Source organism: Ips typographus, linkage group LG7 (assembly GCF_016097725.1).
Source record: "Ips typographus isolate SLU linkage group LG7, UJ_Ityp_2.0, whole genome shotgun sequence".
Taxonomy (NCBI): Eukaryota; Metazoa; Arthropoda; class Insecta; order Coleoptera; family Curculionidae; genus Ips; species Ips typographus.
This window is the reverse complement of record NC_138428.1, coordinates 7,265,973-7,290,390: the sequence shown is the minus strand read 5'-3', so window position 1 is coordinate 7,290,390 and position 24,418 is coordinate 7,265,973. Positions and strand designations below refer to the sequence as shown.

General features: G+C 34.3%; 1 long non-coding RNA gene across 1 annotated transcript; it reads right to left on the bottom strand.

The window, feature by feature from the left end:
* Positions 1-340: 340 nt before the first annotated feature.
* LOC145731633 (uncharacterized) lies at positions 341-19,471 on the bottom strand. Its single transcript, XR_014178838.1, has 4 exons — positions 19,142-19,471; positions 18,813-19,011; positions 8,936-9,096; positions 341-1,209 (listed from the first exon to the last, which is right to left on the bottom strand). It is a non-coding gene; the product is annotated as an uncharacterized LOC145731633 (long non-coding RNA).
* Between the last annotated feature and the right edge of the window lie 4,947 nt (positions 19,472-24,418).

Sequence of the window (24,418 nt, the reverse complement as noted above, 5' to 3'; positions counted from 1 at the left end):
ATGTAAGATCTAGAAAATGGACACTTGGAATGATCTCCCATGCATTTGACGTTGTACTTGTTAACTATTGGCTAGAGTATAGAAAAAAAAACGAATCTTTGGGTATAAGAAGAAGCAAAACTTACGATCTTTTTCAATTTCGTCATAAAGTTGCCGAAAAACTTGTATATAGTGCAGTCATCCAAACGAGGTAGGCCAAGCTTACAAAACGGCATTGAAAAACCTTCTCCTAAACTGCAAAAATTTGAAAGTAAACCAGTAAAAGAAAAAAGACTAGATGGAGTTGATCATTATCCACAGATGACAAGCCCAATAATACCAGGTGCAAGTTGCCAGGCTGTTCTTCAAAAACACATGTTTATTGTGTAAAATGTGAATTACATTTGTGCTGCTTTAAGGGTAATAACTGTTTTTATAAGTTTCATAACAAATAAGAGTTTTAATAAATAAAATGTCCTCAACGTATATGTATATGAATTTTCCACTTAGACATGTCTTTCGTCGACGGCATGACGTCACGGCCGTACGAAACCAATTAGGCTAATTCACGAAAAATCATGAAAAAATGAATATTTTTCCCTCAAAACGCCAAATTTTTTCAAAATGTTTTTAGAAGGGTCATGACTGAAAGGGTTAATATACCGTATTAGTCGTGACCCGACGTCCAATCGACTCAAATTTGTATTCCCCAAAATAGTGCAAATACGAGTAGAAATGCCGTCGCCCCAACGTCGGTTCAACGTCCAAATGCCGTTTGGGCATTATGCATAGTTCTTAGAAAACACATGTGATTAGCATCAATTCTTCGATATAAATAGGAGCTGAGCAGACACAAAAAGTTAAATTTGCTGTAGGATGTTAATCAGTTGGAAAATAAATTGTACGTTAGATAGATATTACTGATTGCTGGTCCTTGTTCACTCCCAATGTCAACTTCTGCACAGTTACTCAGTTCGCCATGCGTAGATTGACATTTAAAGGAATGACAATATTTCTAATACTTCAGCATTTAGTTGGAAATTAAATGAAAAGTATTCGCCCAGATATTGTGGATAGAACAATGCTGCATATGGCATAACAGCAAATCGAAATCGCAAATAAAACTACACACCACCCGCGCCCCAATCATTAGTTTATTATTAAAATTTAAAAAAATCCAAGATTGACCTGGATGACCTTTTTTTGCTTCTCGCTTCACCGGGAGAATATCTGTAACAAAAAAAAAATATTATCACGAGAATATAAGAAATGTCAATGTGTTTTAAGTTTTAACTCAGTTTTAACCAATGTTAACTGAAGCTTGAATTTATATTGTAGCATAAATTCAGTATAAAAATTCATTATACATTGGAATTACCATTCAATCTAGCACACAGGTCGTCTATTTCTGACAATAAACAAGTTTAGAAACGTATGAAAATTATACGCACAGTTGCGAAGAAGGTATTTACCATACACATCTGTTCGCATGTTTTCGTATACGTAACTTAACGTATAATACCAGAAATTTACTGACTTTAAAAAAAATTATTTTATGCAAAACACGTATTTGTTAGCGCACGAGAAAACCCACCAGTTAAAAACAGCGCATGGGAAATGCGCACTTTCCAGCGTCCTCACGGAAAAGGTACATTTTTTCAAACAAATCAACCAAAAATAGATAGTTTTCAGACTAGTAAGAATAATGAAAAAAACCTTTCCTACTCAGGGTGGTAAATGCACTTTTACACACTTATTTGAGTGAGGGAAAGAGTACTTTTCCGCATCGGATGCGGTAAAGTTACTTTACGGCATTGCAAAATTAATTTACAATAAATGTAAAATTTTAAAGATGTCCAAGAGCACCATGGACATAGGAGATTAACATGGGAAAACGGTTTTGATTTTTTTGCGCCTGTACGGTTGATTTGATTGAAAAATCGTAATAATGAAAGTTGTAGTACCTATCACGGACTAGTTTTGTGTATTAGTTTTTTCGGATCTCTAACTTGAGCCCTTTCATCGTAAAACACGAACAAAAATGAGAAAATTTAATCTTTTGACCTGCACTGTATAGGCGGTTGTCGGGCAACCGGTAAACAGGCCATTGTTGCTATTGAAGGTAGCTTTTAAAAATATTTTTAAGATGTACCGGTTGTCCCAAATGCAGAAAAACTATCAAAGTCATGTTTTTTCAAATGGAACACCTAGTATATTACTTTATTTTCAGAATCTACGTTGAAAATAAAAATTAATTGAAGTTCATTGATGTTTGATAGGTTTAAACTTTACAGTTCCTCAGATATTCCTTAATTTGTAAAAATGTAGAACAAATATTAACATTTAAACATTCAACCTTCCTTTGAGATTTATTGACCAACATTGGTTTGGGCGCTGATAACAGATTAAGTTTTATGACCTAAAAGTGATAAATTGTCTAGCTCATATCAGGGGGGGTCTCAAAAAATTTAATCAAAAACTAAAATTTTGAAGTAGTATAAACTTGTCAAATTCAAATGGAACCCCACCAATTTTATGGTTACAATATATGCAAAATTTAATTACCTATCGAAAATTATTAAGGTTTCATACCGCTTGTTTATCGTAAGGTATCGTATGTAAGGTATCATATCAATTGTTAACGTTTTCTTCGAAAATCGACATTTCTTAAAATAGAGCTGACTTTGACTGATTTTTGATACCGTTCAAAGATCACTTGGTATCTTTTCCAATTACATATCTATCGTTCTAATCTGAGTAAAGCTTAGAATTAACTAGTGGCTTAATACTTTGTAAATTTGCTATCCAAGTTAATAATAACTTAATTAATTAATATATTAATAATTAGTTAATAATTCATAAAAAAGGTTTAAAACGGCGACAATTCGACTACAAACACAAACAAAGCTACTCCGTTTTTGAGTCCTTCAGCAACATTATTAAGTATCTTAATGGATATACTCCTAAAAATTTCGCTAATTCGCTAATCTGTGGTCATTTCTCAAGAGTATCAAAAATCACTTAAAATCGGTGCGAGTTCGAGAAATGTTAACTTTCCAAGAAAACGCAAACAGTTAGTCATAAGAGACCTCAACAATTTTCGGTAGATAATTAAATTTTGCATCTACTTTAACCATAAAATAGGTGGTGTTCAATTTGATTTTGAAAAGTTGTTAAAGTTTAAAGGTTGGAATTATTGGGAGAAAAATTTTGAGACATCCTGTATGAGCTAGACAATTTCTCACCCATGGATCCTAAAACTTGATCATTTAGCAGTTCCCAAGCCAATTTTGATTGATATCAAACATGGGTTGGGTGATTAAACAATAAACCTTGTTCTAAATTTTTACAAAATAACGAATATCTGAGAAACTGTAAAGTTTAGACGTACCAAACCTCAATGTCATTACCTTTTATTTTCAACGTACATTCTGAAAATCAAATAAAATACTAAGTATTCCATTTGAAAAAATATAACTTTGATACTTTTTCTGCATTTGGGACAACCGGTAAATCTTGAAAATATTTTTTAAAATACCTCCAATAGGTCTACATCCATCCCAGAATTAAAAGTTTGTTGAAAGTGAATACTTTAGTCACAATTTTCCGTGTCGAATAACGTAAATAACCCTGTATAACGTATAAAAAAAACAAATGTTTTAATTTTGTATGTCATTAACCACAACAATTTAAAATGTTTATTGTTCAATTGAATTGTTAAAGACAATTTTCAGATTATAGTTTAGTTAAGATAACAAAAAATGCAGGTAAAAGTTAAAAAATATAAATAAATCGCAGACATTTAAATTAGGTAGGTATATGACATACTTCACAAAAGTTGAATTGCAAAAGCTATCAGAAAAATAAGTAATACACAGGCTGTTCCATTTAAAAAAGTCGAAATTACTTAAGCTGAATCAGTCAACACGGTGTTTCACGATAAATGCGTTATATTTTAGGGTTTGATTAAACGTCAAAAAAATACCCTAGTTTGCTATATAAACCATGGTTCAAAGATGTTTCGTTACAGATACAGGGTGTTAAAGTTTGGGTAAAAAAATCTAAATTTATTTATTTCATCAAAACAATAAGAGATATTTTCGTAAAACTTTTTAGGTGTCAACGATAAAGTTCGTTTTGCCATTAAAAAATATATTTTTTATTGTTGCTAGTGGCGTCTAATCGAACAAGTTATTGACCATTTTTGCAAAAAAAAAATGTACGCCACTGTTTTTCCATAAAATGCAAATCAGTTCTGAATTCCATATTCAATTTAACACAGAAAAGGCATCTAGTAACTTTTTGCTACGTCATCTCGTTTTCGAATAAAAAATCCTGCAAAAGTACCATTAAAATTAATACTAAATCTTCGAATTTCGTCTCTATTCAATTTTAAAATTTTGATTTATCCAGTTTTTTAATGAAAAAATAGGAAGATACTGCTTGTTCCTATCGAATAAAAAAATTTTGAAAAAACTAAATTAATAAAAATTTAGATATTGATTAATAAACAGTAGACGATTTAGTATTGATTTTATGATTTTCAATTTTTTATTGGAAAACAGAAAAATATACCGAAAAGTTACTAGATAGCTTTTCTGTTCGAAATTGAATGGGTAATTCAAAATTGATTTGTGTTTAATGGAAAAAAGAGTAGTGTACATATTTTTTTGCGAAAACATTCAGGAACGTGTTTGATTGAACGCTACTGGCAAAATTAAAAAATATGTTTTTTATTGCAAAACGTGCCTTATCATGGACAGTTGACCTACAAAGTTTAATAAAAATATCTGAGACCGGTTTGAATAAATAGATCCAAACCTTAACACCCTGTATCTCCATAACTGAACATCTTTGCCCCATGGTTTATTTAGCAAACTAGGGTAATTTTTTACTTTTAATCAAACCATAAAATATGACGCATTTATCGTGAAACACCCTGTATTTTAGGGTTTGATTAAACGTCAAAACAAAACCTAGTTTTCTATATAAACCATGATCCAAAAATGTTTCGTTATGGAGGTACATGGTTTTAAAGTTTTAAAAAAATAATAATAGTCCCTTTTGAGTCCCCATGGTGTTAACACTGGCCCCATGGCGGAGAAATATTCAACTAAATCAACTATATTTTGGTTGATTCTTATTGACCAAGAAATGCTCTTTTCAACAATACCAAATTTGTTGAAATTGGTCAAACCGTTAAGAAGTTAAAGCAGGTTATTGCAAAAACAATTGAACACCCCACGCCATCTTTGTTTTTGAAATAACAGAAATTTCTGTTTTACGAAAATGATAGATAAATTGGTTCGCTTTAAAAATGTGGAAAAAAAATTCTAGTTTATTGTGCCAAATTTATAGAAAATGCAATTTAAAAAATTAAGCTGGCAGTTACGGCCTCTGGTGGTCATTTTTAGAAATTGAAAATATTTTTCAGCGATTCTTCACGGCCGATTTACGTAAAAAATTTTTATCCCAAAGTCATACGACGAACGGTTCCCGAGAAATGGTCGAGGAACAGTCTTATTTTGGGTCACCTGGTACGGTTTATGCCCCGTTTATACCTTCAAATTAAAAAAATATTTTTTTCTAATTTTGGCATATAAAGTGACACTTTTCAAAACTGATTAGAGTGACAAAATGTTTTACTTTATGTAACTAGTTACATAAAGTATCACTTTATGTAACTAGTTATGAAAAGTTAATTTCATCACTCCCTGTTTTTATGCATTTCCGTAGAAACATATGGGCGACATCCATCATAACATGTCGTTGTCACAGTTTATACAAGGTGCTATGAAAGTGAATATTTGTGTTAAACCACTTTAAAAGATGGTTTTCACAGCTTTTTGGTCAAAATTAGAAAAAATTATGTATGCAACACGTTTCGAAAATGTCTTATTGTGTAACTCATTCAAATTGTAGGACCTCGCTGCGCTCGCCCTACAAACATTCATTCGTTACACAAAATCGATCTTTTCGTAACTGGTCACATAAATAGCTATTAATTTAAATTACGTCACTTTTTGTTGTGATAAAATGTGAAACTTTATTTGTTTTTTCTTTCATTCCCTGTTTATCGGTCTTACTGCATATCTTCAATTTCTTTTCCATCGTTTTGTCAAGGATATACCAATTCCAACTAGTGCGGTAACCATAGCCAGAGAAAGAAAACGTCATCCATTGTTTATTATTTTTAATTTTACAAATGTCTTGTCTGTCAAATCTATCACCCTCTTTAGGTTAGAATATGTCTAAAATACGTCAAAGCCTAAAACACATCTATGTCATTGAATTTACCATATCTTGAAAAGTATAAACCACTTTATTTACACTTTATTATTTTCATTTAATTTTACATGTAATTTAAATTTAATTTAATTTTTTAATTTGGAGGTATAAATCAGGCATTAACCACATGAATTTACATTTAATTTTACATGTAGGTAATTTAAATTAATTTACGTTAAATTTAATTTTTTACTTTAAAAGTATAAACCGGGCATTATACTTTTCAACGTGCTCGCGCTGCTAAGTTATGTTCAATTAGATAGCACAGATGTGTTTACGACTTTGACATATTCTAACCTACATAAGGTGAAAGATTAATGATTTCATTCATAAAAAAGTTCAGCTATAAAATAATCATTTGTAAAATTAAAAATAATAAACAATGGATGAAGTTTTCTTTGGCTGTGACATAGTTTGTGATTACTGCACTAGTTGGAATTGGTGTATCCTTGATAAAACGATGGAAAAGAAATTGAAGATATGGAGTAAGACCGAAACAAAAAAAACGAGAAAAAATACAAATAAAGTTTCACATTTTATAACAACAAAAAGTGACAAAGAGCTCACAAATCAGGCTGAGTTTCACCCAATGTTGAAAGTTGGTCCACTTTTAAGTTAAAATTAATTTTAGTTTAGTGTAAATTTTAAGAATAACATGTCATATACAAACATGTAGCTTTAAATTGAGAAAATTTAATTTGACTTTAATGAAAATTTAGTTTAATTTTAATTCGCAGGTATACATAGACGTAATTAAAAACTTAATTTTTGTCCATCACAACACCTCGTAGTAAACAAAGTGGTCCAGGTTACTTGTTTACTCTGGGTTGATATCGAGGGGTAGACCGCCGATAATTTTTTGTACACCAAAATTCCTTTTTGCATACGAAATACCTTGAAATGCCTTTAAAATACCTCACAATGCTTCGATTATGCCTCATAGTGATAATGCCTTAAAAAACTGCCTAAAGTGCCCTTAACTGCCTTGAAATACATCAAAATGCCCTTAAATTATTTAAATTGCCTTAGGATACCTTCAAATGTTTACACATTTGTTGCATTCTTAAATTTAGTTAGAAGTCCTCTAGTATTGAGATAATGATAAATTTTGATGAAATACACCCTTGAAATTATTTTTTTTTTATGATCACGTGACAGTTTTTCGGTTGGATTAAGTAGCATGTCTGCTTTTAAAATTTGTGCATGACTTTTGACTATTGTCAAAATGTCGATAAGGATTAATGATTCAATAAAAATTACTTCCTCTGGTTACGTGACTGTTTTTCCAAATTTTAAGGACCCAAAAGCTAAAACTTGATTTTTTAAAAGGTTAAAAGTGACAGGTTAGGTGACAACGTTAAGGTTTTACGAAATTTTTGCCACTTGATTTGACCTTGTGCCGAAACCTTCAAATTGATTTTCTAAGGTCAGAACACTGTTTTTCCAAACTCTGACCAACAAAAAATATTTTTTGTACGGTTGTCTGAAATTACGGGTTATATTTTGACGTTTGCACGAATCTTCTAACTGTCCAGGTAACCAAGTTAGCACGTGTCAAATAAAGACACTTATAATTTAAAAGAAACAGTTGAAAAATTTGTAATTTAAATTTAGACAGTAATAAAATTGTAAGAACTAGGTCATGTGTAAAGGCCAGTTGACATTGTCAAAAACAGTCACGTGAAGTTCAAAACGCAGTTTAAACTTTGAAAAATGGTAAATTAAATTTAAACAGTTGTTAAAACTTAAATTGCAAAATACACGTTACGTGACGTTGAAAATGCAATTCTGCATGTTCTTGCAACACTGTAAAGGTCAGTTGACATCTGTAAAAATTAGTCACGTGACCTTAAAATGTGGTTTAAAATTAAAAACTTTGGCAAATTACATTTAGACTATTTTAGACAGTTGTAAAAGCAAGAGACACATCATGTGACTTTGATTATGTCATTTTAGAGCTTGCAACACTGTCCAAGCCAACTGACACCTGTCAAAAACAGTCACATGACTTTAAAATGTAATTTAAATGTTGACCATTTGGTAAATTAAATTTAGACATTTGTAAAAGCTGAAATTGTAAAATTTACGTTGTGCGACGTTAATAACACAATTTTGAGCCTGCAACACTGTAATAACCAGTTGACACGTTAAAAACAGTCATGTGACCTTAAAAATGTAGTTTAAATGTTGAAAAATTGGTAAATTTTTATAATAATTTGTAATGAATATTGTTTCAACTCAATATCATGTAACAAAGATTTTACCATAATAATTACTTGTGCCTATGCTGTTATGTTCAATTTTCAGTCAATATTAATAAACTAAATTTTGAAATATACAGACAATGCCTTATAAATATCTCAAAATGCCTTGTAATGTCTTGTAATACCTCAAAATGCTTCGTAGTAATGGAAATTACCTCAACATTCTACCCCTGGGTTGATATGGAGAATAAATAAATTTATTAATACTACAACTAAAAACTTGGGTAAACCCTGCCTCATATACTACATATAAAACATATTAACTTAAGGTTGAACAATGCAGTCTACAAAGAGTACAATGATGATTATTGTGTTAAAGGTAAAACCATAATGAAAACTGCATTGCTTTTTATTTTAATGTTACTTTTATGTTATAATTAATAATTTAAAATCAATTACCTCACCTTAAAACTTAGATAGTTTCAAATATTGCACAGGATTTTATTCTTCTCCAACTTGACTTGATTGCAGTCCCTGGGAAACGTAGTCACTTTCTTCATAAAAGTTGTGCTTTTTCATCCACATGGAAAAGTAGTGATGTAGGCAGTATAAACCAGTTGCAGATCTGTAAGACTAGCCTAATTAGTTACTAGAACCACCCTTAAAAAATGTGTAGTAATGATGCATCAGCATGGTTTATTACATAGGTTAGGTTTGAAATTGTCATTGTAATTTTACCTGGGCTCAGCAGCTGTTGTATCCATTATGTCTATCAAAAAACATACATTTACTTGATTTTAGTGTATAATTTTCATTAATTAAATTATTGGATTTTGTCATAAAAATATAATTTAGCAGCATGTTCTAGGTAGATTTTTTGACATAACAAGTGACAAGACTGACAAGTGGGATTAGTGGGAATTTTACTTGACAACACAACAGATTCAAGAGGGCGGCCCTATCAGCAAAACCTGTTTCCACAAAGCGACACGTTGCGTGACGTCACAGTGGGTGCTCGGGTGCACAGTATGAACTTAAAACCAATGGGTTATTCTTTACATTGAACAAGTGAAGCCACCTCCACTGAGTGGAGGTATTACTTTCCTTCTGACAAAGTATTTATACTATAAAGTGATACGCTTGAATAATAAAAATATCTAAAAATTCAGCTTTATTCAGTATGGGCTTATTTCTTTAAACAAAAACATTGCAGCTGCACAAAGATGTTCACTTTACAATCATAGTACTAGATAGGTAAATATTGTCTCATATGAGTAGTTTCTAGACCTATTAGTTGAACTCACAGCAAACTACCTTATTACTGCTATTACTGTGAGTTCCCAATCAAACTACCCGTCTGAAATGACTTTCACGTTGTGACTTGAGTATTAAAAAAACTGAGTGGCTGTGTCTTTGAAAAAAGAATTGAAAAAAGTTTATTATCGATCGAAAAAACCGGGAAAAAAGGGGTTGTCGACACACTAATGGTGGGTTTAGACAGAACATTTAACTAGAACATTAGTGTTAGTGTTTTTAGAAAATATACAGCATAAAATTCAATGAGTTGGTTTATACAGATTTAGCATTAGTGTTATCTGTAACATGTGACCTTGAAAGTATTTAATTTTTAATCCATACCACTAAATCTAAATTTTACTTCAATGACGTACGCACATTAGCGTTTATTTTACAATTTTACTGTCATTTTAACAACATAACCCTAAAAAAATACATTTTGGTTGATGTGTTCGGGTCAGGGTTCACTGTTTTTGAATTTGTAAAAGTTTATAATAATGGATGACAAAAGATTCAATGATATTGAATTGATTGAATTAGTGAGACAATTCAGCTGCTTGTGGGATTCACGAATGTCTACTTATAAGAACAAAAACATTAAGGAAAACGCCTGGACATGCATAAGCGAAATAATGGGATTCTCAATAGATGCTTGCCAATCTAGATGGTTAACTCTAAGGCAACGTTTCGCTAAAGAAAAAAGGGAATGGCAGTCTGTCTCATCAAGAAGTGGTGCTGATGTATCAAACAAATGGCCACTTTTTGAATTATTATTTTTTGTAGACAATATAGTAAAACCAAGAAAGTAAGTTAAAAACAATACTGTGACTGTAGTGACACTAGAGTAGGTTACGGAACGTGTTCAAATCTGTCAACAGTGTCAGACGTCCACTGTCGAAAAAGTTAGGTTAAGAAGTTGTTGTTGTGGTAGAGCAATGAGTAGAAAAAGGCGGCAATAAATAATGTCTCTAATAGAAAAGTGTTTTAATGTAAAAAGTAAGAGCAGTTAAGTTTACAGTGTATTGTCCGCACGGCAGAAGATCGAGAGCACTAAAGTATCTTGCCTGACCTAATCCGGGAAATTTCATTAAGACGGGTAGTTTTCCTGAAGTTCCCACATGTTTTGGCGACCGTGACAGGACTAGGCCGGTTATATTTGGTGTTTTTACTCTTCCGGTTCTTTTCTGTGGGACACTAATCGAAAGACATTAAGAGTTTCGCGAGTTTCACCCGGTGTGGTCGGTTTTTGAACCAGCTCGAACATTGTCCATTTGTGCATTGCCGTTTACTAATTTCGTGGAAGGATGGCTGATTTAGAAACCATTAAGAAACGCCGTAGAGTGGTCCGGGCTTCTTTTACTAAGGTAGCCAATGATTTGACAGCCCTTTTGCAACATTCCTCACCAGATGTTGAAGAGACTCATGTTGCAATGCAAATTTTAGAGGAAAAGTTCACTGAACTTAGAGATTTGAATGCTGAAATATTCAGTTTATTATTGGAACAAAATGTTATTGAAGCAGACTTGGAAGAAGAAACTGAAGGGTGCGATAACTACAGTAGAAGATTTAAGCAGCTGGGTATTAAAAGTGACAAAATATGGCGGTTAAAACAGCAAGCAGATCAAGTGTCAAGTAGTTCTTCAGTTCCAGATCAAGCAGGTAAGCGCAAATTTAAGTTGCCTGCAATTCAATTCAAAAAGTTTGATGGTAGTATTCGAGAATGGTTGTCCTTTTGGGCACAGTTTAAAAAAGTGGATGAGGATCCGAGTATTGACCTGGCGGATAAAGTAGAATACCTTGTACAAGCAACAGCGCCTGGTAGTAGGGCTAGGAATTTAGTAGACAGTTTTCCTGCTACTGCCGAAAATTATAAATTAATTATTGACAGTTTAAAATCACGATTTGGTCGTGAAGACCTTCAGATTGAGGTTTATGTTCGTGAACTGTTAAAATTAATCTTAAACAATGCTCTCTCGAAAAACCGAAGTGATATCTCTTGTTTATATGACAGTATTGAGAGCCAATTGAGGGCATTGGAAACCCTTGGCATTACATCTGACAAATATTCAGCAATACTATTCCCTCTAATTGAATCCTGTTTGCCTGAAGAGTTGTTAAGAGTTTGGCAGCGTAGTGCAGTAAGTTTTTGTGCTGGAGTTAGTAGAGGGGCCGTTTGTCAGGAACCAGATGATGCCAGTGGATCCAGTGGTACTGAAACTGTAGGGTCAAATACTACCTTGGAGCAGCGGTTGAAAGCCTTGATGCTTTTTTTGAGAAGTGAGGTGGAGAGTGAACAGCGCATATTATTGGCATCTGAGGGTTTTGGTCTACATAGTACAAAGTTAGTTGAAAAACCTGTAAGTACTATAGCTAAAAGTAAGTCACCTGGAACTAGGATTGCTACTGGAGCTGATTTGCTGAATAGTAACACCTCAGTTAATACTTTTGGAAAGTGTATTTTTTGTAAAGGGGCTCATGACAGTTCTGCCTGTCAAAAAGCCAGACATTTTCCTCTGGACAAGAAAAAGGAGCTAATTGCTCAAGAAAAAGCTTGTTTTAGGTGTTTACGAATAGGACATCAGTCACGAAGATGTTATGCTCGAATAAAGTGTTTAATTTGCAATAGGTTTCATTCTACTCTTCTTTGCCCAGAAGCAGCAGTAAATAAGCAAGGAAGAACATTGGAAGGTGCTCCTGAAAATTCTCAACCTAGAGAAACTCCAAGCAGCCGGACAAATACTGAGGTAAATGCTACTAATTACTCAGGTGTACATGTGTTTATGCAAACTTTGTGTCTGGATGTGGTTGGAACTCATGGAAGTCGGAGAATCCGAGCCCTTATTGATTCTGGGTCTCAAAGATCTTACATTTTAAGGAGTACAGCAGAGGAGTTAGATTTGTCCCCAAAAGATAAAGAGGTAATTGTGCATTGTCTGTTTGGCGGTGCCACATCAAAACAGTGTCACAATGTGTACAATATCTTGATTGCTAAAAAGGGGGTTTACAGTTGTGAAATTGAAGTTCTTGACCAACCAAGAATTTGTAACGATGTGGCACCACTGTTTTCTGGAGAATGGTCTGAAGAGCTTGATTCCTTAGGAATTCCTGTTAGTGACACCTCCACTTCGACTGTAATTGAGCTTCTAATTGGTGCCGATGTTGCTGGGAAACTTTATACAGGTCGACGTCACCAGTTGCATTGCGGGTTGGTAGCATTAGAAACCTTATTTGGTTGGACGTTGATGGGAAAGATTCCCGTGTCTGAAACGGACAGAGTGAGCATGTCTACATTGAGCTTGTTTGCTGGTGATATCAGTGGATTATGGGACCTGGACGTTTTAGGTATCACTGATCCATGCAAGACTGATACCAGAAAGGAAATAGAAGCTGCTGCCTTGGACCATTTTATGAGTTCAGTTAAAATTAATAATGAGGGACGATACGAAGTGAAGTTGCCTTTTTTGGAGAACCACCCTGCAATTCCCAGTAATTTCGAACTGGCTAGGATTCGTCTAGGACGTGTATTGAAAAATTTAGACTCTAGTAATCTGAGAAAAGAATATGATGAAGTTTTTAACGGGTGGCTCCATGATGGGATTATCGAGAAAGTTGCTGGTGAAATGAATTCTGACCGGGGGCACTATTTACCACACAGGCCCGTGGTTAAGCTTTCCTCTGCCACCACAAAAATTCGACCAGTGTTTGACGCTGGCGCCAAACAAAAAGGTGCTCCATCCTTGAATCAATGCTTGGAAAAGGGTCCAAATTTGATTGAGGAAATTCCGGATATTTTGATAAAGTTTAGGCAAAAAAGAATAGGTGTGATTTCTGATATTCGAAAAGCTTTTTTGCAAATATCTGTGGATCCTGCTGACCGGAATTTTTTAAGATTTCTATGGATTGATCAAGATGGAAACGAAATTATCTACAGACATAGGAGGGTTGTTTTTGGGGTTAGCAGCAGTCCGTTTCTTCTGGGTGCAACCATAAGTTATCATCTGAGTGAAGCTAAAAAGTTGTGCCAACTTGAAGGCGATTCCTCAAGACTGAGGCTGGGTTACTCTTTAGATACTGTATGTCAATTGTCAAAAAGTTTTTATGTGGACAATTGCGTAACCAGTCTTAGTGATGAAGAGAGTCTGAGTAGATTTATCAAGGAGTCGTCGGTTCTAATGGCTCAAGGGCGCTTTGATTTAACAGGGTGGGAGAGAACTCAGTATGTGGGTGCTGACAACGTGGATGTACCTGTCCTTGGTTTAACCTGGAACATTAGACGAGACACCTTATCTGTCAAAGAGTCCATTGGTTTATATAAGGAAGTAGAAGAACAGGTTGTGACTAAGAGAGTTATTTTGTCAGTTGCCAATCAACTTTTTGACCCGATCGGTTTCACAAGTCCTACAACTTTATTGCCTAAATTGCTTTTGCAGAGAACTTGGGAGAAACGATTGATGTGGGATTCACCGGTTGATGCAGACACTCAGAGGGAGTTCTGCAAATGGAAAAATGAGTATTTGGGACAACTGAAACTACTTCGTCACAGCAAGACTTCGAGAACGATACAAGTGGGCGAGGTTGTTCTGATTGGTAACGACCACGACAAAAGACTACAGTGGCCTATTGGACGTGTGGACGAGTTGTATCCAGGGAAAGACGGACGCGTCCGATTGGTTCGAGTGTCCACTGCGACGGGGCAGTTGTTGCGGCCCATCCAGCGGGTGTACCCCCTGGAAGACAGATGTGATTTGGAGAGTAATGGAGAAGCACCAGATCGAGTGACACCAATGGTCGAGATTTGTAAAGAAACCACTGATGGCGAAACCGCGAACGGGAGTGATAAGAGCAGAGCACCCGAATCCGTCAGTGATTGTGAGAGCGCGAACGGGAGTGATAAGAGCAGAGCACCCGAATCCGTCAGTGATTGTGAGAGCGCGAACGGGAGTGCTGAAAGCAGAGTACCCGAACGTATTAGTGGCTGTGAGAATGTAAGCGGGGGTGACAAAAGCAAAGTTACAAAAACCACTCGTAGTGGTCGGAATGTGAAAGTTCCGGCTAGATTCTTGAAAGACTGAATTAGTTTAAATTTTAGAAAATGTTATTTTTAGTATAGTATTAAGTTGTTGAGAAAAAGTAGGATCAAAGTTTCTCAAGGTGGGAGGATGTAGTGACACTAGAGTAGGTTACGGAACGTGTTCAAATCTGTCAACAGTGTCAGACGTCCACTGTCGAAAAAGTTAGGTTAAGAAGTTGTTGTTGTGGTAGAGCAATGAGTAGAAAAAGGCGGCAATAAATAATGTCTCTAATAGAAAAGTGTTTTAATGTAAAAAGTAAGAGCAGTTAAGTTTACAGTGTATTGTCCGCACGGCAGAAGATCGAGAGCACTAAAGTATCTTGCCTGACCTAATCCGGGAAATTTCATTAAGACGGGTAGTTTTCCTGAAGTTCCCACAGTGACAAAACTATTAATTACTCACTTTCTTTGAATTTTTACAGGACTGAGGGAAACATTAAGACTAAAGCTTTTGCCAGCAGCTCGTTAACATCACCTGCAGAAAGCAGTAGTTGTTCGGCACATTGGGATACATTCCAGGAAATCTTGTTGCCAGAGTCACCAAAGGAAGCACAAGACCCTATATTCTTAAGCGACAATGAACAAGTTGAAAACAATTCTACAAAAAAAAATATCTCAAGCAGTACATTGACCATGAAACGAAAACTGCAAGAACTGAACCAAGATATACCACAAAAATTAAAATTGAAAAAAAAGATTGTACACTGCAATGCTTAGCAAAAGCATTGACAATGCTTTCGAAAAACTAAACCAGCTCGTTGATGTTCAGCCTACCAGGGAAGTTCCAAAAGAGTTGGAAAATACTAATTATTCGTTTGGGCTTACCATAGCTCTGATGTTAGAAGAACTGGAACCCCAACAACAACTGATTATGAGGAAGAAAATTATGAAGCTCTGGGCAGAGAGTGATGTGTGAAACTGTGAAGAGTAGATGTATTTATTGATAAAAAAATTTTGATAGACAACTGACAGTTTAAGTTTATTTATTTTCATAATAAATACAATTTTAAACAGGAATTGAACCTTGTAACACGTTTTCCATTTGCCATGGAACACTTTCAACATCTGAAACAAAATAATCTGCCAACACATCTCTTGTTTCTTGATAGGTTCGTTTGCAGTTACTGGTTCTACTAAGTGCAACAGATGTTAGGCCTGTTCCTAAATCATGGAGGAGGCGAACTCCGTAACGATGTAGGACATAGAAAACGCATAGAAATAGACAAGAAAGAAAATTTCTTTCTATTAACTGTTGGTACTCTCTAAGCTATTTTCTATCACATTCGGCTGACACCGTCAACAGAAAACGGAAAGCTATCGGTCCTAAAAACATTGACTAATTCCTAGTAATAAATCTAGGGCTTTTACTTGTTTCCTCGTATTCAGGGTTAATGACAAGTATCAATGACAATATTTTGAATAATTCTACGTTTTTTGATTCTTCTCTCAGTATTTAATCATATATTTCAAAGATTGCATTCTAAAATAGTCCGTTTTGTTCCCATTATTGTTGTTGTATTTATTGTAGTTCTGTCGTCAGTTTCTTATTTAGACCTAATTAATATTTCTCAGTTCCTTGTAAACATGCTACCAATTGTTATGCATTTTGTGAAGGTAGTAGGATGGGACTTTAGGATGTGTTGATGGAACTCATATAGCCATAACACAACCATTCCATCATCAGCTTACACCTCACAGCTTACCCATCAACAGCTTACACCTCAAAAACAACAACTAATAGATGCATTAACACTTTTACTAAAAACTCAAAAACAATGTAAGGGGGGTGCAAACACAACCAATTGGTCCCCAACACAACCTTATTATTGACACAAAGGAAAAGAAAGATTGACAAATACAAAATTTCATAGCTCCAAGAGAGATAAATTCATAGCAAGACCTCATTTGGTCTTTCTATTTTACACAACCCGAATAGCTACGTTGAGTGCCGATCTTCGCCAATCGAAACGTAGAGAGTACCATATATTACAATAGAGAAGAGTTTTCTACGATAGCAAAGAAATTTCCTTGCTATTCGTTACAGAGTTCGCCTTCAGATCTCCAGGAACCCAAAATCCAACTGGCCATTTTCATCAATGAAATCTGTATAACCAGTGGGGCAATACTTTCTTTGTTCTGCAGGAAGACCCATATTGTTTTGTAAAAAATTGTGTAATACTACTGTAGCTTTGACAATTTTATCACACATTTCAACATTTGTCATGAGAGGACTTTTTAATATTCTCCACCTCTGCACTAGAATTCCAAATGTGTTTTCTATGGTTTTTCTAGCTCGAGAAAGTCTATAATTAAAAATTAAATATGTTTTTTCTGTCACCAAGAAACTGACCTGCATATGGACGCATTATTCTGCTATGCAACGGAAAGGCTTGATCAGCAACCATAAAATGTTGCAAAGGTATTTGTGACTTTGGTAAATTTTTAGCAGAAGGCAAGTTTAACTGATCATTTAATAAACTCTGTCCAAATCCACTTTCTTTAAAAACAACACTGTCATGGTTAGAGCCATATCCACCTATGTCCACTAGAGTGAATCGATATTGGAAGTCACATGCTGCCATCAAGACAATACTAAAATGCTTCTTGTAATTGAAGAATTGTGATCCAGAAAATTTTGGGCATTGTATGTTCACATGTTTTCCATCAATAGCTCCTACACAATTAGGTATATTCCATCTAACTTCAGTGTCATTGTTAGCCTATGTGCTGGAGATAAAGGATTTTTTGTGACATCTTTTTGTAGGGCCAATTGAACAATCTCAAGGAGGTAGTTGAACAAGTCAGGTGTCATCCATGTATATTTAAAATACTGTTCAAAATCCCTCTCTTTATTAAGCATATCATTAACTAGAGATGCAAAATGTCCATGCTGATCTCGATTTTGTTTTCTATTAATTGGTCTTGCCTTAAATCTCTGACTCTTCGACTCTGACTTTTCTTCAATTCAGTGAAAACTTGACAAGAAGAGAGCAACAATAATGTTGCCAACAATATACACGCTTTCTTATGATTCCGTTGTAACATTTGTTTGAATTATGTAAGGTACCAAATCGGAATAATTAATATTTCAAATAAAAACAAAACAATGTTTATAGGTTAGGTCACGTGGTAATAATCTTTTACATTTGATCTAGGCGCATGCGCAAAATCTTAATGTTAAATGCTGTATAAACCATACCTCATGCACTAATACTAAATTTAATTTTAACACTAAATTTGCTAATGTTAAATTTCTGTCTAAACCCACTATTAAACTTGATTTTAAAATGTAATTTAAATGTTAATCAATTGTTAAATTTAATTTAGACAGTTGAAAAGCTGAAATTCTAAAATACACGTTGTGTGGCGTTAATAATACAATTTTAAGCATGCAACACTGTAAAAGCCAGTTGACACCTGTTGAAAACAGTCATGTGACCTTAAAAATGTAGTTTAAATGTTGCAAAATTGGTAAATTATTATAATAATTTGTAACGAATATTGTTACAACTCAATATCATGTAACAAAGATTTCACCATAATAATTACATGTGCCTATGCAGTTCTGTTCATTTTTCATTCAATTTTGTTATATTAATACACTACAGTTTGAAATATACAGACAATGCCTCAAAATACTCTCTAATGCCTTGTAATACCTCACAATGCTTTGTAATAATGGGAAAGTGCCTCATAATACCTCAAGTGTGTACACCAAATTACTTCGGTCATTTGACCCCTTGGGTTTTTGACATTTATTTGAAAACATTTGAATATTAGTATGGAGTATGTTGCATAAAATATGTTAAGAATTGTTTCTAGAATCCAAAACCTCGTTCAAAAATAAAAACATAAGGTTCAAAGTGTTTTTGCTAAAGTGTATAATGATGATTATTGTGTTAAACATAAAACGATAATGAAAACTGTAATGCTTTTCATTTGAATGTTAATTTAAGTAAAATCACTATACTGACCTTAAAACTTTCTTTTTATCAACTGTTCTAATATAAGTAGTTAAACCCATTGCACACAATTTCACTCTCCAACTTGATTGATATGTTGCACCTTCTATTGGTTCCTCCTTCCTGGCTTAGGTGAATTTATTCATAAAGGTTGTGTTTTTTCATCCACATGGTAAAGTAGTCAAGTATTCAGCATATACTGGATATAGATCTGTGAAATAGGCCCAATTTGTTACTTGAACCACCCTTAAAAAATGTCGTATACTAGAAAAATTTGTAGTAAGGATGCATGACTGCATGGACATGAACATGGTTTATTAAGGTTAGGTATGAAATCTTACCTGTGCCAGTAGGCCTTGTATTCATTATGACCATTGAAAAATATACATTTATGTACTTGACTTTAATTCATAATCTTCACCAATTATTGGATTGTTGTAATAAAAATACAATATTTCAGCTGCATGCATCCACTACAAAAGTAAAATGACAAGTGGTGTCGACATTTTTTGACATTACAACACAACATATCCAAGATGGCCTTCTCAGCGGAACTTGATTTCTTAAAGCGATACGCCGGGTGACGTCACAGTGGATGCTCGGGTGTACAATATTCACTTAGTACCCAAGGGATTGCAAGTGTTGTATGTAGTCCATCTTCACAGAGTGGAGGCATTACTTTCCTTCTGAGATATATTTATTTATAGAAAGGGGTAAGTTCGATTAATCGAAATATCTAAAAATTTAGATTCAGTAAGTATTGATGCTTAACATGCTTTTATATAAAGCTACATACCTATACTCGTAGGACATACTAGCTTGAACTAGAGCATTTATGAGCAATGCAGTTTACTGAAGCACCTAATAAAAAAAAGGGCAAAAGTGCTCTAATGCAATCTTATAGAGAATTTCATTCTCTACAACACTTCTGATTACACTTTTTTGATATTTCTTTCAAATAACGGCGTTATGCACTCGTTTCTTTTTTTAAAACAGTTTTTAAGGAATATCCCCCTCAAATGACCTTTTAGGGCAAAAGTGCCCTGACGCAATCTTGTAGAGAATCTAATTCTCTAAAACTCCTCTAATTACACTTTTTATATTTCTTTCAAATAACGGAGTTATGCACTCGTTTCTTTTTTAAAAGAGTTTTTAAGTAATATTCCCCTCAAATGACCTTTTAGGGCAAAAGTGCCCAGATGCGATCTTGTAAAGAATTTCATTCTCTACAACTCCTCTTATTACACTTTTTTGATATTTCTTTCAAATAACGGAGTTATTCACTCGTTTCTTTTTTTAAAACAGTTTTGTAGGAATATTTCCCTCAAATGACCTTTTACGGCAAAACTGCTCTGATGCAATCTTGTAGAGAATTTCATTTTCTACAACTCCTCTTATAACACTTTTTAAATATTTCTATCAAATACCGGAGTTATGCAGTCGATTCATTTTTTAAAACAGTTTTGAGGGAATATCTCCCTCAAATGACTTGCTAAAGAAATTTGGCAATGGTGCGAATTGCGAAAAATTTATATATTTGCGTCGTATCTTCAAGGGAGAATTGTGAGGCTGATCAGGAGTCGCGTATTCTGGAAATCGAAACAGAGTGGACGTTACAGGATACAGGTTTTACACTCATTTGTAAACATTATTTTTTGCCTAAAGTAGATTTATTTGCGTCTAGGACAAATCACAAATGCACCAGATTTGTATCCTGGATGCGCGATCCTGAAGCCTGGGCTATTGATGCTTTTACCTTAGATTGGGGCAATCTTAAGTTTTACGCGTTTCCTCCATTTGTTTTAATTTTGCGGGTGATTCAGAAAATTATTGATAGTGAGGCGGAGGGCTTAGTAGTGGTACCCAGATGGACGTCACAACCCTGGTACCCTGTTTTCCTTTCTTTATTGTTAAAGCCACCGCTAATTTTACACCCGAGTAAGAACTTACTTTCTTTTAATAGAACACCTCATCCTCTATGGCGATCTCTTACCCTGGTAGTCGGGCACTTATCAGCGAAGCTTTGAAGTTAAACAGCGTGCCTGAAGTAGGTGACCTGGTGGTCCTTTTGCCAATCCAGGAATATTAACGGGTTTTTAGTTACTGTCCCTTTATTATTAGAATTTCTTAACTTTTTCATATCTCTTATGGTTTCTGAGATCCCAATGGTGAGGGTCGAATTTGCATTACCTGTATATTGGCTGGACAAAGTGGCATTACGACTTTCTTGTATAGCTCTACGACAGAAATATCTGCGCAATTCATGAAGTTCGGCAGCGAAGCTGGAACAGTAATGTATTTGGACAACCGTATCACTGAAAAAAACCATGGACTTTGATAATTACTTTACAAGTTACCAACTTCTGCAATATTTACAATCCAAATAAATTTTTGCGGGTTAGTTGTAGTGACAATAGATTATAGATCACAACATCAATAAAACTCAACACATTTTTTTTTTGTTTTTAGTTGGGACCATAAGAATCAAACGATTTCAAAATCCTCCGCTTTTGGACGATAAAGAGCTTAAGAAAAAAGGCCGGGTCTCCCACGACACAGCTGTTAGCAGAGATGAAATTGTTATAACCAAATGGTACGACAACAAGCCAGTGTATTTAGCCTCAAATTTTGTTGGAGTCGGGATACAGAACGACTGCAAGCGTTGGGATAAAAAACAAAACACTCACATACAAGTACCCAGACCAGAATCTGTAAGAATATATAACGTAAATATGGGAGGTGTGGATAAGGCCGACTTGTTGTTGCGATTGTATCGATCCCATGTAATCTAGAAAATGGACACTTGGAATGATCTCCCATGCATTTGACGTTGTACTTGTTAACTCTTGGCTAGAGTATAGAAAAAAAAAAACGAATCTTTGGGTATAAGAAGAAGCAAAACTTACGATCTTTTTCAATTTCGTCATAAAGTTGCCGAAAAACTTGTATATATCGCAGTCATCCAAACGAGGTAGGCCAAGCTTACAAAACGGCATTGAAAAACCTTCTCCAAAACTGCAAAAAGTTGAAAGTAAACCAGTAAAAGAAAAAAGACTAGATGGAGTTGATCATTATCCATTATATGATGACAAGCCCAATGGCCAGGTGCAAGTTGCCAGGCTGTTCTTCAAAAACACATGTTTATTGTGTAAAATGTGAATTGCATTTGTGCTGCTTTAAGGGTAATAACTGTTTTTATAAGTTTCATAACAAATAAGAGTTTTATAAATAAAATGTCCTCAACGTATATGTATATGAATTTTCCACACAAAGACATATTGTCTTTCGTCGACGGCATGACGTCACGGCCGTAGGAAACCAATTAGGCTAATTCACAAAAAATCATAAAAAAATGAGTATTTTTCCCTCAAAACGCCAAATTTTTTCAAAATGTTTTTAGAAGGGTCATGACTGAAAGGGTTAATATACCGTATTAGTCGTGACCCGACGTCCAATCGACTCAAATTTGTATTCCCCAAAATAGTGCAAATACGAGTAGAAATGCCGTCGCCCCAACGTCGGTTAATCGAACGTTGAATCAACGTCCAAATGCCGTTTGGGCATTATTCATAGTTCTTAGAAAACACATGTAATTAGCATTAATTCTTCGGTATAAATAGGAGCTGAGCAGACACAAAAAGTTAAATTTGCTGTAGGATGTTAATCAGTTGGAAAATAAATTGTACGTTAGATAGATATTACTGATTGCTGGTCCTTGTTCACTCCCAATGTCAACTTCTGCACAGTTACTCAGTTCGCCATGCGTAGATTGACATTTAAAGGAATGACAATATTTCTAATACTTCAGCATTTAGTTGGAAATTAAATGAAAAGTATTCGCCCAGATATTGTGGATAGAACAATGCTGCATATGGCATAACAGCAAATCGAAATCGCAAATAAAACTACACACCACCCGCGCCCCAATCATTAGTTTATTATTAAAATTTAAAAGAATCCAAGATTGACCTGGATGACCTTTTTTGCTTCTCGCTTCACCGGGAGAATATCTGTAACAAAAAAAAAATTATCACGAGAATATAAGAAATGTCAATGTGTTTTAAGTTTTAACTCGGTTTTAACCAATGTTAGCTGAAGCTTGAATTTATATTGTAGCATAAAATCAGTATAAAAATTCATTATACATTGAATTACCATTCAATCTAGCACACAGGTGGTCTATTTCTGACCATAAACAAGTTTAGAAACGTATGAAAATTATACGCACAGTTGCGAAGAAGGTATTTACCATACACATCTGTTCGCATGTTTTCGTATACGTAACTTAACGTATAATATCAGAAATTTACTGACTTTAAAAAAATTATTTTATGCAAAACACGTATTTGTTAGCGCACGAGAAAACCCACCAGTTAAAAACAGCGCATGGGAAATGCTTCCAGCGTCCTCACGGAAAAGGTACATTTTTTCAAACAATTCTACCAAAAAATAGATAGTTTTCAGACTAGTAAGAATAATGAAAAAAAACCTTTCCTACTCAGGTGCGGTAAATGCACTTTTACACACTTATTTGAGTGCGGGAAAGAGTACTTTTTCGCACCGGATGCGGTAAAGTTACTTTACGGCATTGCAAAATTAATTTACAATAAATGTAAAATTTTAAAGGTGTCCAAGAGCACCCTGGACATAGGAGATTAACATGGGAAAACGGTTTTGATTTTTTTGCGCCTGTACGGTTGATTTGATTGAAAAATCGTAATAATGAAAGTTGTAGTACCTATCACGGACTTGTTTTGTGTATTTTTTTCGGATCTCTAACTTGAGCCCTTTCATCGTAAAACACGAACAAAAATGAGAAAATTTAATCTTTTGACCTGCACTGTATAGGCGGTTGTCGGGCAACCGGTAAACAGGCCATTGTTGCTATTGAAGGTAGCTTTTAAAAATATTTTTAAGATGTACCGGTTGTCCCAAATGCAGAAAAACTATCAAAGTCATGTTTTTTCAAATGGAACACCTAGTATATTACTTTATTTTCAGAATCTACGTTGAAAATAAAAATTAATTGAAGTTCATTGATGTTTGATAGGTCTATACTTTACAGTTCCTCAGATATTCCTGAATTTGTAAATATGTAGAACAAATATTAACATTTAAACATTCAACCCTCCTTTGAGATTTATTGACCAATATTGGTTTGGGCGCTGATAACAGATTAAGTTTTATGATCCAAAAGTAATAAATTGTCTAGCTCATACAGGGGGTCTCAAAAAATTTAATCAAAAACTACAATTTTGAAGTAGTATAAACTTGCCAAAATTAAATGGAACCCCACCAATTTTATGGTTACAAGTTACAATATATGCAAAATTTAATTACCTATCGAAAATTAGGTTTCATACCGCTAATGGGCCTGTCCCACAATTTTTTTTTATTTCATAACTACAAAGACGGATTGAAAATATTATACCCTTATTTTTTTGGTTTCAAAAATATTAAGTGTAAATAGAAAAAAAATGATGATCAAAACTACATTAATCTCATGTTTTAAACGCCCGCCGCCGGTGACGTACTACACTATCAACCAATCAGCGACAAGAAATGAAACAGTTGGCGTGCAACAGCCAATAAAATCGCCCAGAATTACGTACGTCACA